This window comes from Cryptomeria japonica, chromosome 11, assembly GCF_030272615.1.
Source record: "Cryptomeria japonica chromosome 11, Sugi_1.0, whole genome shotgun sequence".
Classification (NCBI taxonomy): Eukaryota; Viridiplantae; Streptophyta; class Pinopsida; order Cupressales; family Cupressaceae; genus Cryptomeria; species Cryptomeria japonica.
The window spans coordinates 516100530-516116759 of NC_081415.1; positions in this window are offsets into that span (position 1 = coordinate 516100530).

Here is a 16230-nt window from a genome sequence, read left to right on the forward strand (position 1 = left end):
TTCCAAATAATATAAATATTATTTCATTTATCTAAAATTTACTAAAACATATATTAATTTTACTTCCAAAATTTACCAAAACATAAATCATTTTACTTTTACGAGCTATATTTAAAATATACCAATTTAATATCAATTTAATATCAATTTAAATATATTTTAAATTAAAATTAAAAATATATACTAAAATATCTTTTTTTTATAACCACGTTGTTGACATGGACCAAGTTATATGGTGGTCTAATATTATACCAGTGAAAAAAGAGAAAGGGCTTAGCGGAGGGCTGCTACCAAATGGTAGCAGGTCACTACCTTGGGTAGCGCTACTACCATATGGTAGCAATCTGCTACCCTCGGTAGCACTGCTACCATCCCACGTGGTGGGGTTTTCCCTGCCATGTGGGGGGTAGTTAAATTATATATTTTTATAAGAAAAAAAAATTAAAAATAGAAACCCACCCTCCAATTGAATGAATAGTCTCATATTGAGACCAAAATTAAATAAATTTTCAGAATACAATGGCTCCCAAAATATTTAAATTTTCTAAATAACCAGTCCCAGAATAGATAAAGCTAGGCAAATTTCTCCATCTAAATACCATATTTGGGCAAATAGAATTGATTTACACACATTTATCCAACCAATTTGCCAAACACAAACTAATTTCCCAATTTAAAACTCGAATTTGAAAACATTCATTGGAGTTTTAACAAAAAATTATTATGATCAGCCAACCCCAATTTTTTTTAATTTAAAATCAATTCGAGCAACCAAAATTTGATCTGGAGGTTGGGAAAGAAAGCAATGACGGTTTGAATATGAGATTTAACTACAACTCTTCCTTATTCCACAAAATATATGAGAACTTCAACAAGCACAACCAAATTTCTTCAAAATCAAAATAATCTATTTTAAACAATAAAACCAAAGAGATAAACAAGAATCCAACCTTATTCATCAATCCTGGGAATGGTTTGATAAAGAGCCCAACCTACAAGCTCAAGAAAATCCTTCTCCCCCAAATGCCCAAAATTTTCATTCCAAAAATATCTCTCCAAAAATATTTTCAAAACCTAGATTAAAAGGAAAATTGTTTGACAAAAAATCTTATTTTTGGATTTAAAATATTTTCCTCCAAATAAAAATGAAAATTATTTTTCCCAAACAATTCAAATATGCAAAAACTTGCTTTTCTTCTAAAATTGATTTTCTTAATTTAATTAAAACTAATATTTCTATTTCAAAATGCCAAAGAGGGTAAAATATTTCTATTTTCAAATACTATTTAACCTTTCCTTCCAAAATGCATAAACTTAATTAATTCATCATTTAAAAATAACCATTTAATCAAATTTGCTACAAACATGAATTGTGAAATTCTAATTATTGATTAATCACACAAAAAGGGTCCTATTTAATTTAGTCCCTTAATTTACTAATGTGTAAAAGAACACATTTAATCAAATTAAATACTTAGGACTAGATACTCAATTTTACCACACGCAAAACACGCAACCCAAGAAAGCCAACTAGATAAATGACCTGCATACCCAACCAAAGGGGAAACTGACGGACGATTGATGATGCTCACTTGAGCACGACTAGGGTAAAATGAGGGTCTTACGACTACCTAATCCAATTCCTTAGGACCAATAAGGTACGCTCAAACTTGTGAATCCACATGGAGACAAACCTTGTACCTATGCGGTACTATACATGCAATCACCTGCAACCATGAGCCACACATGCATACATATATATTTAATGAAAGTGTTAGCCCGAGATTAATAACACGAATCAAGAGAACAAATAAACTTACATAAGAATCGATGTGAAAACACATTTACAGGTATGCACAATAATCATAATATCTGACTATAACATTACAACATGGTAAATCAACCATCCAAGAAGGCCACTTAAAAGTCAACCAAGGTCAAACTGGGTTTATAAAAATCTGATCAGGGCAGGGGTACTACATCCTCCCCCCTAGGTTCTGACTTACTCCTGGAATTCATAAGGCTAGAAGGAAAACATGCAGCATGCATTAGCCCTGAAATTTATTTAACCAAAAATCAAATTGCACATATGAATCTTTTCACAAATAAATGAAACATTATTGCTAAATCCTCTACGAATGCCATTATCCATTGGTAAAATACCTTCAAATCCATACATTTCTTAAAACATCCTAGGAACTATCTATAATCATAGCAAAGAAACAAGAATTTTCTTCCTTTAATCACACCATATTAATGCATTAGTAGAGGTAAACAACAATTATCATACTCATCTACCAAATATGACAAGAAAACATGCAATCATGATCAATTTCTTTTACCAATCCATCCTCTTCATAAAATTTTATCACATAGAACTAGCTTCAAATTTCAAATTCTACAACCAAGTTAACTTTCATGGAGTAAGAGCAACATATAGATCACAATTGTTTACACTTGTCAGGTATATAAAAACCTTTCCAATGACTATGTCCCATAACATAGTGACAAGATAACACAATTTACTCCATGATTACACATAGTAACCATCCACATAACTGGAATGTACAACTCAAAAGGCCACATGTGAGCATGTCTAATGCTCAGTCATAGATAATATGCATGATTAGCATCTCTATGCCTGATCTCATAACACAATAACAATCATGATCATAAATATCCAGCATCTCACTCAAGGGCTTCATGGTGCTAGGGCACACCATAGCGGTGCTACCTTCCATACAAGGCCCTCGTGACCATCCCTTGTTGAGTAAGGTGGTTAGCCTCCAAGAGATAGTCACCACACATAGGTAGGTAGTGGATCCTAGTTGTATTACAACCTCACATACCCCCATCCTCAAGGTTCCCTATGTCTACTTCCTCGTATACACTCAACCAAGACCGTCTCATACATCCTTGGAGAGGGATTCACATTTCAACACAAGAACAGCATACGAAAACAATAAGGATAAACCAATTTAGCCACCAAATATAAATGAATAAAGATGATAAATCATCAATTCCAACAGTAAGGCAAGAAAATTCTGGAATCGCAACACCAAATCAAGTAAGAAAAAGATCGCAAAATCGTGGCTAAACCTTCAAAGTCAAAATAGAATAAATTGTCGGTCCACAAATAAATATATAAGAATATCATGTTTTCCCATAACTATTAGACACAGTGCACCACTAATAGCGGGGGGGGGGGGGGGGTGAATTAATGGTTCTCAAATATTTTCTTTTACTAATCCTATGTGAGCATAGATCTACCTCAATGCAGACTGGCCGGTTAGTGGAGAGACCAACACAAATACAATCACACAAGGGACATCACATAGCACTAGCATATACGAGGAAAACCCAAGATGGGAAAAACCTCGGTGAGCAATGTTGTTGGAGTCTACTGCTCCAATCGAACCTCACAATGAAAACACAGTTACAAAGTTTAGGCCACCAACCCAAGGAGCACCAACCCCTGACTTTAGGGCACCAAACCAAGGAGCTACAACCCCTACCTGATTTATGGGCAACAACCCAAAGGAGCTACAACCCCTACTTTTAGGGCATCTACCCAAGGAGCACCAACCCCTGTACTGACCTACAACTCAGTGTTCACAATATAAACATCAAATACATAAGTAGTTATCTTGTTACAAGTGAATCTTGCAACCTTATCATATGTCTTACTCTGTCGGTCAGATACCTTCTCTGCTACACCGACTCACTCTTCTGCAAATACTTGATGGGAATGTGTGTGCATAGGTCTATCATGTCTAAAGACCGGTTTGAGGGTTACACTTGTAGATCAAGCAAGGTCATCACAAGAAGGATACTTGGTAGGGTGTCATAAGCCAGTATGGTTTTCTTATTGGTAGATGGATCCAGTTGATTGAATGTTCAGTGACTAGGCATGAACCAATAGAATAGTGTGATGAGGTGGATACCAATAGTGATGCCAAGAAAGGATGAAATGGCAAACGTGCATGAGGTGGTGAACCTGTATCAGACAAAGATAGAATGTACATCTGGAGTAGGTGTAGAGTTGATTGATTGTGATAAAAGGTCCCACAAATCATGGGACATGTTGCAAATTATTGTAGGGGTTTGTGGCTCAAGGTCTGAAGGAAAACCACGAGCCAGCTAAGGGTGATTGAGGAGTTCAAGGAAATGAAGGTAACATCATGATGGATCTTGTGTGTTTTGACCAAGAGATCTATTGTTAGGATAAAAACTAGATCACCAGAGATGGAAGGCGTGATCTAGGAGGTACGTAAATGGCAGAGTTGTGCAAACAGGTTGTCTAAAAGATCAGATCGAACAAGATCTGATTGGATTTGTTTTTTCCTCAAGGGTGGTGAAGAAACCCTAACTGCCTAATTTTGAAATGGTCTTTTGGCAGGAAACTAGTCTATAAAGATAAAGGCAAAATACATTGTAATGTGTTTTTATAGTAGAAGAATGTGGTGCTATTGCGAAGTATGATACTTCTGTAGGCAAGAGCAAATCAGCCAAGTGCTTGATGAGCATCTGAGAAATGAGTGAGAGTGAGGGAGAACCTAGCTGAAGTGTTCAACTGGTAGGAGAGAAGAGTCTGTAGTGTCCATACCAGCAGAACAACAGAAGTAAAGGAGGTTGTTGAGAAGGAAGACAAAGATCTAGAAAAGTGTTATACCGGTGGAGAGAAGAGAGTAAGGGGGAGATTCAGTGGAGTTAAAGAAGAAGATAAGTATACCGGCAGATTCATTAGCAGTGTTATACCGGAAGACAAAGAACTAGAAAAGTGTTAGACCGGTGGAGAGAAGAGAGTAAGGGGGAGATTCAGTGGAGTTAAAGAAGAAGATAAGTATACCGGCAGATTCATTAGCAGTCAAGCAGCAGGAGAGAGCAGTAGAAGAGTGAGTTAGTGTAGCAGAGAAGGTATCTCACCGATAGAGTAAGACATATGATAAGGTTGCAAGATTCACTTGTAACAAGATAACTACTTATGTATTTTATGTTTATATTGTGAACACTGAGTTGTAGCTCGGTGCAGGGGTTGGTGCTCCTTGGGTAGATTCCCTAAAAGTAGGGGTTGTAGCTCCTTTGGGTTGTAGCCCATAAATCAGGTAGGGTTTGTAGCTCCTTTGGTTGGTGCCCTAAAGTCAGGGGTTGGTGCTCCTTGGGTTGGTGCCCTAAACTTTGTAACTATGTTTTCATTGTGAGGTTGGAGTGACACCTTGCCTTTTGTATCCTACAATGCTCTTCATGTGACTTACTTGTTTGTGCAGCATCTTTTCAAATAGGCACATGTGATCTAAAGTGAGCACATTCACTATCAGTCATTGCTTCTCATGATGACTGCAACTTCATCCGATGAGAGTCTCGTTGTTCTACAGCCTCACATTATATCATTGGCCTGTTCATTCTTCTCCTCCAGTGTTGATGTGATTTAGGTAATATTATTATCTCTTCATCACAAACAACCACTCAAACACTCCTCTATCTCATCACACAAGTCAAGCACTAACTTGTGTATCGATGACTCCACTGGCCACTTGTTCTTTCCTTCCTGGTTTACCGGTTTTCTACAACACAAGGTGATATCAAAGATATCACATCTTGTACTCCTTTATAGAAGTGTTGCACATCCATCTCTACTACCAGTGGTCATCTCATACCGATTGACATCAATGAAAACACAATATCAACAATAACATCACTATGTGATTAGAATCTAGCCACCAACAAGGAAGGAGAGAACAATCCTCTAGCTATCACAGTAGCTCATCATGTGGTGTGGCCTAGTCACACATCCACATGGCATGGCAGTGTGCACCTCGACATCACCCCACATTACATCATCACATGGCATGGCTCTACCCTAAACAAGTTGGTAGACTACATGGTAATGCCTACTACATCTGGCATCATGTCTTAGCATGATATGGCAATACTCCAAGCAGAAAAGGCACGCAATGGACATATCCCACATGGTAGTGTACCTCACGAAAAAAGGCACACGTAGGTCACACCTCGCAAAGTGATGTACCTCTTAGGATACTCATCATAAGCCAATGGTACACATGGCTAAGGTCCACCCACATGTCTACCAATGCCTGCTAACTGGAAGCTTATGTGGAAATTGTTAGGATTCCCAAAGATACTGAGAGGCGGGGTGAATCAGTATCTAACTGGTTTGTTAATTTACTTGATTTGAAACATGTAAAGCATATCAATACTGTGTACTAGTAAACCAAAAATAGTGTAGTGAACAAGAATAATAACAACCACATGAAAAGAACACCATAACATAGTAGTTTAAGGAGGAAACCTGGTGTGGGAAAAACCTCGGTGGGATTTGTGACCCACAATATTCGCTTACTAGCCAATAAGGGAATGTTACTATTTTACAAGAGGGGCCTGCATATGCAGGAAGGCCAAGTGCCTAGAGATCACTGCTCAATTACAAAGGAAGTCACACTGACTTACAAAATGGATTATACAAATCCAATGTCATGTAATGCTTCAAATTAGCATATGCTATGCCAGATCCAGTACCGGTTTTAGCTCTGCTTCATATATAAACCCTTAACTTATAATTTGCATATTAGGACTGCATAATTTCACCTATCACATTATTTCTAAATGTTCTACAATGATCTCATACATATATGAGTCATATTACAACTCACCATGTCGGCTTACAATGATTTTACAATTAATTACAAAATATATTATCAACAAAATTCCTGTCAGCCAGGGTGCCAGTATCCATCCTTTCACTGTCGGTGTTCTGTGTGCCGGTGTAGAGTTTGTCATTGCCGGTGCCGATATATTTGTCTTACCAGTATAATATGATTGCAACATTGCCATTAATGACAAAACCTTCAATCACCTACAATTTCTTATTGGAGTGTGCATTTGCCAACAATCTCCCCCTTTGGCATTGATGGCAACACTAATGAGAAAAATTTTAATTGTGTATCCAAAATTGAGGTCCAAAAGTCTTTCCAAAAATTGTGCCTGCTCCCCTTGAGTGGATGATCTCTGCTTCTGGATTTTTCTCATCACACTACTCCCCCTTTGACATCAATGAAAAAGGTTGTCATTCGCTGTCAGTGGAGTCCTGCCGGAATTCTTGTAACCGGTGGGTTACAATCAAAAAAATGTCAGTCAAAATTAAATTTATGTTGTTGCTGAATGTTTTACTGTCTTTTATAGCCTCTTGGGTTCTTTGCACTGTACCGGTGAGTATGTACATTTTCTCTTCCGGTGTCTTTAGTCCGGGAACCAGAGCCTTAGATATTTCTTTTCTCAAAGAAATAAGATACTCTAGTCTTGGACCAAGTCTACATTTTAAGTCCTTTGCCTTGTCCTTTATTCCCTATTTGTTATTTTCTAATTTCTTGATTTTCTCTTCCTACTCTGCAATTTTCTTCTCTAATTCCAAAATTGAGTCTGATGTTCCAATTAGATTATCAACAATGTTGTTTATCTTTTCTTGTGCTTTATTGATTCTTTGTCAACATCCTCTGTTAATACATCCATTTTGCATGTATCCATGTACAATTTCTTGAAGTCAAAAATGATTTCACTGAGTTCCGGTAAAAGAGTATCCATTTCCTCTCTGTTCTTATTCACAATTTCCACAAGGAATTTCTCTTTTTCTTTTATCATTATTTCCTTAAATGTATCCTCATTTATTTTGTCTAGTGTTATTAGGTTGTTGGTTATATATTTAGACAATGTGTCTAATTGGCTCAAAGAATCTTTGTTGTCTATGTTACACTTTGGAGCTATCATCTTCAAAATTGGTAAAGTGTCATCTATAGCCTTATAGGCTTGTACATTGCAATCCGTGATCTTCTTTATTGATTCTAATAAGACCTCAGTAACATTAGTAGGTCTGAATTTTGTCATGGTTGTACCGAATGTTTGTCCAACAATTTTTACAATAGCCATGCTGCTGGTTGTGGTTATTTTCTTGCTCGGTTTGACCTCTGGTAGGTCAGTCTGAGTTTGCATTTCCATAAACAAAGTTTTAGGCTTTTCAGTTTGGACCGGTGGCACTATCTCTGTCTGTACCCGTGCTTCAACCTGTACCTGTGAAGGATCCTATTGCTCTACCTATTCCTATGTGGTGTCCACTGCCAGTTTTTCTTTGTTTACCTTTGTGCTGCCTAGTGTCGGTGGCTCAATTGATTTCTCAGTTTCAGTATTTGTCGGTGGCTCAGTAGATGCATCAGTATGCACATCTGTGGTCTTTTCCTTTTTAGTGTCTGGGGGTTCACTTGATCCTTCAGTTTGTTTTAGTTCCCAATTTCAATGTTTTCTACTGCAATATTTCCTACCGGTGGCTTTGTTGCCGCATCTGATTTCTCAGTTGATTCCTTATCCACCACAATATTGACTTCTCGAGTGTCAATGTTAATTGTATATAACACCTCAGAATCAGGATTTGTATCCTCATGTGGTGTGTCCATACTCTCATTTTCTGGTTGATTGTCAGTAGTGTCTACCAGTGGAGTATCTAGAGGCGGTGGGGGTAAGTTGTCTATTATCTTTATATTGGGAGGTCCACCTACCTTACCTTTTCCTTTGTCTCTATCCTTATGATATACCTTTAAGGTTTAAGGTTTTTGATACTCTTCTTGTTTCTCTTTTTCTACCAGGAATACGTCCCATACATCTGTTGTTTCCATTGTTACCTGATTCACTCTTCCTACCATCAATGCTACATGTTGGTGAGCAGTTGAGAATACTAACTGGTTAGCCTCAGAGATTAATTGATCTATCTCATCAGGTGAGTTAACAGGGTGCACTGCAAGTAGTTTTTCAAACTTTATTTTCTTATCTAGCTCAATAATAGCCACTCTTCTAGATTCTAGTCTATTATATAGATCTGTTGGTATTTCATCAACAACTTGCATCAAAAATTTCTTGAAAATATCTAAGTGTAAGATTACACTGTTCTCTACTTTCTCTTTGTCATCGGCTGATAGTGTGTCATGTTGTTTGTTGATGTTCATCAACTTACCATCCTCTGTGATTTCATTAAGAAGTTTGTCTAGTGGTGTAATGACTTGTTTTGTCTTTTTCTTCTTAGGAGTCATTTTCTTTGTCGGAGGCCTTCCTGCATGTTGCTTCTATCTTGTTCTTTTGGTGTAGGAGAGGGTGCCGGTGAAGGTTTTGTTTTTCTCTCAACTCTCTTGAATGCAGTAGGTATGTCACTTTCAGAAGAGGTTCCAACCGGTGAAATATGAGTTTCCGGTTGAGGAGCTGCCAGCTCACTTTCACTTATACCAGTTCATTTTAACACATCTTCCTTGATTGCTTTTTCCTATCGAGTACCTTTTCTTACAGTTGCCTCTGCCTTCTTAACCCTTTTCTTAGATTGAATTTGACTTTCTATTGTTTCAGCATTACCAAATACTTTCTCTTTTGGTTCCTTAGGAGCTTCAAGGAGGGCTTTTGCATAAGTTTCAATAATGTTGTCATCTGTCTCATACCCCATTTCAGTAACCCAAATGGTTCTAGGGATAACTGCCTCCATCCAAATTTCATCTTTCTTTATCACAAAATAGATTTCCTTTGGTACTTATCCACAATAGGTTGTGATAACCTTACTCTTGTTTTCATTCGAGCCTTTAATGCTTGAAAGTGCTCATTTATGTTCTTCTCCCTGTTCTCTCCCATATTGTTCAGAAGTTCTGATAGTTGTTTTCCTACCGGTATATCAAAACCAAAATTTCTAGCACCAATACTGGGTACTTGTTTGCTTAAATATAGCATTAGACAAACAAGTAAGTTTCCAAATCTGAATGTACCTTTCTTATCCTTTTTTATCTTTCCTAGATTGTCTATTAGCTCATCTTTAAGCCATTCACATATGTCTATCCTTGCATTATCATTTACCATATCATAGGCACTCTTAATACATAGGCTAGAAAATGAGTTTAACCTATTTGTATGTGTAGTCTTGTAGCCTAAGATCATACTAATAAATCTGATATTTGTATCCTTCACATTGTTTACCCTTAAAGATCTCTTATCAAATGTTGCACCGGTTAGGCTTGTCACTAGATCATTTGAGACCTTCTTAGTTTTGTCAGTTTTGTTGCTGGTGGAGGGTAGCCCTGTTACTACCCTTACCGATTCTTTTGTGATTTTATGAACTGAGTCCAACCAGAAAAATTCACCATGTACCCTGCTTAACACAATTCTTATGATATCCTTGGGGAAATCTGGGATACTAATAATTTCAGTGAAACCTACAATTTCTACTATCTTATGTTCAGGTTTGATATTTCTAGATTCATCACAAATTACAGACTTATACATCTTCTTAATTTCCTCATCACCTAGTTCATCAATATGACAATGTATATACATCCTAGGGTCTTCAGCATATACTACTCCTTTAGGGATTTGAGAGAATGTACCTATGCTATTATCTTTCTTAGAAATTTTGGGAACAAGCTGAAAAATGGGTCTAGGTCGCTTAACAACTTCAACAATAGTAGGTTTTGCAATAAATTCAGGAGTGGATGAAGATGTCATAGCTATAAATACCTTGATCTGCCTTAAGGATGAATGATTTGATAGATTGCTTTGCTTCTTTTCTTGGAATTCCTTCGCTCAGGAATTTTTGCACTCTCAAAGATTTGAATGCTCGGTGAATGAAAAATGGAGCCAAAATACTTGCTTTATAATGTTATTTTTGCCAACCACCACATTTAATGCTTGTCAGTTAAGTTACAACTTAACTTATCTGTCGGTATAGAAGTAATCTCAACTTTTCACCATCAACCGAGGGAATAATAGCATGTATTTCATTTGTTGCTAAACCCTCAAAGGAATTTTCTTCAGTTAGATGAAGAGTCTCCTACTGGTGGAGGAGTATTCCCATCAAGATTTTGATCTGACTTTCTGATCCATTGTTTTGAGAATTCTTGTTTTACCTCTTCAACCTTTTCTTTACCCTTCAAACTAGGACCATTATTATTTGTTGGTGGTGCCTTACTTCTACAAAATTTTGCAATATGTCCAATCTTGTTACAAGCATAACAAGTCACATTGTTCTTCTGAATAGCTTTCCCATATCCTATGCCAGTTTTTGTTCTGCATTGATTAGATAAGTGTCCAAATCTCCCACAAACATAACATCTTACATTCATTCTGCAATTTTTTGAGTTATGACCGACTTTGTTGCATTTAGAGCACTGACCAGTGGGTGTATTAGTGTTTTGATAGTTTCTAGATCTACATTGATTTTCTCTATGACCATACTTGTTACAGTTAAAGCATTTTCCATTAAATTTGCAAGCATTAGGTTGTCTTACCGGTTTGCTATGATCATGATTGTTTGCAGTGCCGGAGCTTTCACCAACTTCAAAGCCAAGGCCATTTGTATCACCATTAGGTTTCTGATTCTTTAGCATGTCACCAAGTTCTTCTGAGCTTTTCTTGAATTTCTCCTTGTGTTGATTTGCAGTAGCCAGTTCTCTTTCCAAGATTCCTTTCTATCTCATGAGTTCATTTGAGTCATTTTGTGTATGCATCAGATCTATCTATAATATATCATTTTCATAAATAAGTCTTGTGTTTTCATTTGCAGCATCATTCAGTCTTCTAGTCAAGTCTTCTTCATTTTTCTTTCTATCTTCATTCTCTTTACAAAATCTAATAGTCATATCCTACATTTCATTCTTCATTGTAGTGTTTTCTTGTCTCAACTTGTTCACAAGATCATTAAGAGTTTCCTTTTCATCTTCATTATTCTACATCTTTTCACAAAGTTCTCTTCTCTTGTTTCTTGCAACAGTAAAAATTTCTTCAAGTGCTTGAATAATATCATGTGCAGCCTTTAGATCATCTTCAAGTTTGATATTCTTTACTTTCTTTACATCATAGTCTGAAAGAGTTGTTTCCAATTGCTTCATCAAGTTTTCCATCTCTACCGGTGTCAAGATCTTCCTCAAGCTGTTAGGCTTCTAAAAATAGAGGATCGAGCTCTGATACCAATTGTTAGGATTCCCAAAGATACTGAGAGGGGGGGTGAATCAGTATCTAACCGGTTTGTTAATTTACTTGATTTAAAACATGTAAAGCATATCAATACTGTGTACCGGTAAACCAAAAATAGTACAGTGAACAAGAATAATAACAACCACATGAAAAGAACACCATAACACAGTAGTTTAACGAGGAAACCCGGTGTGGGAAAAACCTCGGTGGGATTTGTGACCCACAATATTCACTTACTGGCCAATAAGGGAATATTACTATTTTACAAGAGGGGCATGCACATGTAGGAAGGCCAAGTGCCTAGAGCTCACTTCTCAATTACAAAGGAAGTCACACTAACTTACAAAATGGATTATACAAATCCAATGTCTTGTACTGCTTCAAATTAGCATCTGTTATGCCAGATCCAGTACCGGTTTTAGCTGTACTTCATACATAAACCCTTAACCTATAATTCACATATTAGGACTGCATAATTTCGCCTATCACATTATTGCTAAATGTTCTACAATGATCTCATACATATATGAGTCATATTACAACTCGTCATGTCAGCTTACAATGATTTTACAATTAATTACAAAATATATTATCAACAAAATTCCTATCGGCCAGGGTGCCGGTATCCATCCTTTCACTATCGGTGTTTTGTGTGCACGTGTAGAGTTTATCGTTGTCGGTGTCAGTATATTGGTCTTGCCGGTATCATATGATTGCAAGGTTGCCATCAATGACAAAACCTTCAATCACCTACAATTTCTCACTGGAGTGTGCATTTGCCAACAGAAATAACATACCTTTCATGAAGACAAGGAAAAAAAATCCTCCAAGATACACCATCACTATGCTCAAGAACTGCCATCAATATGCTCAAATAAAAGAGGGGAATAGGTTGGCACACATAAACCTTATAAATTGGTTCATCAAAAAGGGAAAGTATTGAGTACACCTTTAATACAATTTCATAATATAACTATATTTTTCCTCGAAATAGAGAAGCTAAAGTCACTTCGTGCTGACATTGTTCGTACGCTGATCCATACTACTCGAGGAATGGTGACTTCTAATACTACCCCTTTACATACTAAATTACCAACAACCTGCGGGTTGGCACTCAGTAGGGTAACAAATAAGCAATATCACATAAACAGTATGGTTTCCCATACTCATAAGTAAACATATCTTCCATGGATGATTACTTCACCATCCCATGGGCACATAAGCAAGCACTAGTTTCTTACAATACACAATGAAAGCACCAGTACTAGTTTATTCACATTTATGGGGAGTACTTTTCAGTAACACTATCATCTACTAAAGGAAGTTCTTAATTATGCTTCCCACATGAATAACTGAATAGAATTTATTTCTAGATACAAGTACTGTAATTCTTTCTAGTTCAAATAAAATAAGGAAATAGCATCATTCCTATATGTTTCCCTAATGCCACTCAGCATTCATATTCTCATTACTAACCATGCAAATTTTCTTTCCAAAGTGTAAGACTTCCATCTTTCAATATGAAGCCAAAATTGAAAATTACAATTTTATATGCTTTATATACATTCTATTTAAATCAATGCATTCTTTAGTAGCATTTATAAAAGATCTTATAACTAGGTAAAGAGAAGGGGAAGAGAGTTTGATAGTCAACCCATTTCATACATATGCACAAAATTGACAAGATCACACAACATGCTTAAATTTTCTCTATATATGCCTATCATCTTAATTATACAGTTTTCATTTCACTACCATTTTAGAAGAATGCCAATAGACCTAACATGACATTTCCAAATACTATGGTTGCAAACACTTACTTCTCTAAATTAATACGACAGATGTCATAATCTGCAACCTTTCATCGAAAATCAAAGTATGATAAGAAGGTGAAAGAGGATCTATTAACTAAGTAATACATAATTATACATGCACATCAAACATGTTTTTCATTTGCACTTTATATTCATACTAAGTCAATTATATATATCCAAAAGCAAGTTCAATGTAGCATTGTTCAAATAGGTCCTCAATTGAGTTGGTATTATGAAACACATAAAGAAATCTTTCATGAAAAAATAGCATTACACTCCTAGCCACTATAACATGTTCCCTTCACAAAACTTATTACAAACAAGGCAGTTTCTCATATCAGCTATTCGCACATTATTGCACATTACCTAAGGTAGAAATTCCATTGTGTTACTCCTACAACACACATGGAGAATTTTTTTTTATGAAAACATACAATTTCCTCCCAATAACCATCATGATCCTTTAAACCCATATCCCTCTTATTTATCTAAATACAAAGTAGAATCATTAGGCTCACACAAGGGTTCAAGAAGTCACAACCATTATCTTGCAATTAGAAAAATTACATAAGTGATAAATACGCATATAACAAACATTGTAATTTCTATAGAGAAAGAGGAGGAAGGATGATAAACATTCAATTCTCTACATATAAGCACTCAACATCTACCATACAAGTCCTTCAAGTTCATAACACTAAGCTAGATCATAATCTTAATACAAGCACATTCCATACTTTCAGATTCAATACAAGCACTGACCAACCCAAATGGGTTAGTCTAAAGAGTACAACAATCAATAAGGGAGGTACATATGACTCTCTCTGCAATAAGAGTAATCATAGACCAATATATCTAATAAGCAAATAGAGCACATTTATTCACTCAAAAGCACCAACATCAAGAAGGTGAAAGCAAGGTGTGAACACACATGTTACACACAATTAAGGTTTGCTTGAAAGAATACAGAAAAGAACAGAGCACGAGTCCTTAAGATATTCAAGATCCTATGCCTCAATCACACACATATAATAGGAGGACAAGCATACAACATAAGGTCTATACACCCCACACCAACTAAGGGCACAAGCGACACCACAGATCCCAATGTTTTCAACATTGGCTCTGATACCAAATATAATGCCCCGCGAGGAAACACCGAAGGGATAAAGCTAAAACACAAGAATAGAATGCAAATATTATTTTTTTTAAAGTTAAAACAAAATCAAAGATACATTGAGTTAACATTAAGTTCATATTACACAACAGAAGAATTAAATAACACCTAAAGAGTTTACCAACATGATTACTTGATTCAACACTTAACTCAACTCACGCTAATTAATCTAATTAAGTTGATTAACTTAATGACATGATAACACTTTAAACAAAGGATAAATTCGCTTGGTAGATTAAAAATATAGATAAAAAGATTAAGTTCATCCATTACAATTTAACCACACATTACGTCCAATCTTACATTTAAAACATATGTCATGCATCTAATTTCCTTACATACTTTAATTGCATTAAAAACTAATGAATACTTTCCATTATACCAACCTACATTATTCATGATCCATATTATTGCATTTAATAAGATAACTACATACATGCATTAAAGATTAACATCATCTAATCTACATTATAAATTTTAACCATAATGTCATCCATACATGCTAAATAAAGAGGAAACAAAAGAACACAAACACCACATAACACCAAAATGATATCGAAGTTCACCTCTAGTGGGCTACATCTCTGAGTCTTCTCAACTACAAGACCCCTCTAATAATAATAGGGTGAAGAATACACAAGGTTCACATCATTTACATCCTGCCATCAAGGCGTACATAAACCAATAATACATACGACCACATCGGTCCAATAGATACATGAATGATCCCAAAGAAAGGAAAAGGATCCAACTGGACATGATAAGAAGCAATTACAAAAGATCAACTGGAGCACCCATGAAACTAAGTCCTCGCAACCCATCATAAGCAACCCATGGTCTAACATGAATATCAACGTCTCACAAGGGCATAAACAACCAGATATGACTCCACAATAGTGCTCCTAGCAAAAACAACACAAACTGCACACTAGAGAATATAAGAGACAAGTGTCATCACATAACTTGGTATGGTTACTTTGGCAAGCCTCCATAGGTTCCGGACCCATCTACTGGGTTACCCTGGCAACCTTTCCCGAACCTCTGACCCATCCAAGTCTCATATGGACCCAACACATCCTTTCGTGAAGACAAGGTTATTTGTTTGCCATTTCAGGCCTTCTCACTGCATGTCGGGTTTGTACTAGCCCTCATCCCATGCGTGAGGCACAATTATCTTACTTAGTTTTTCAAAAACTAAACTCTCTAATATACTATTAGGTTATCACTTATTTA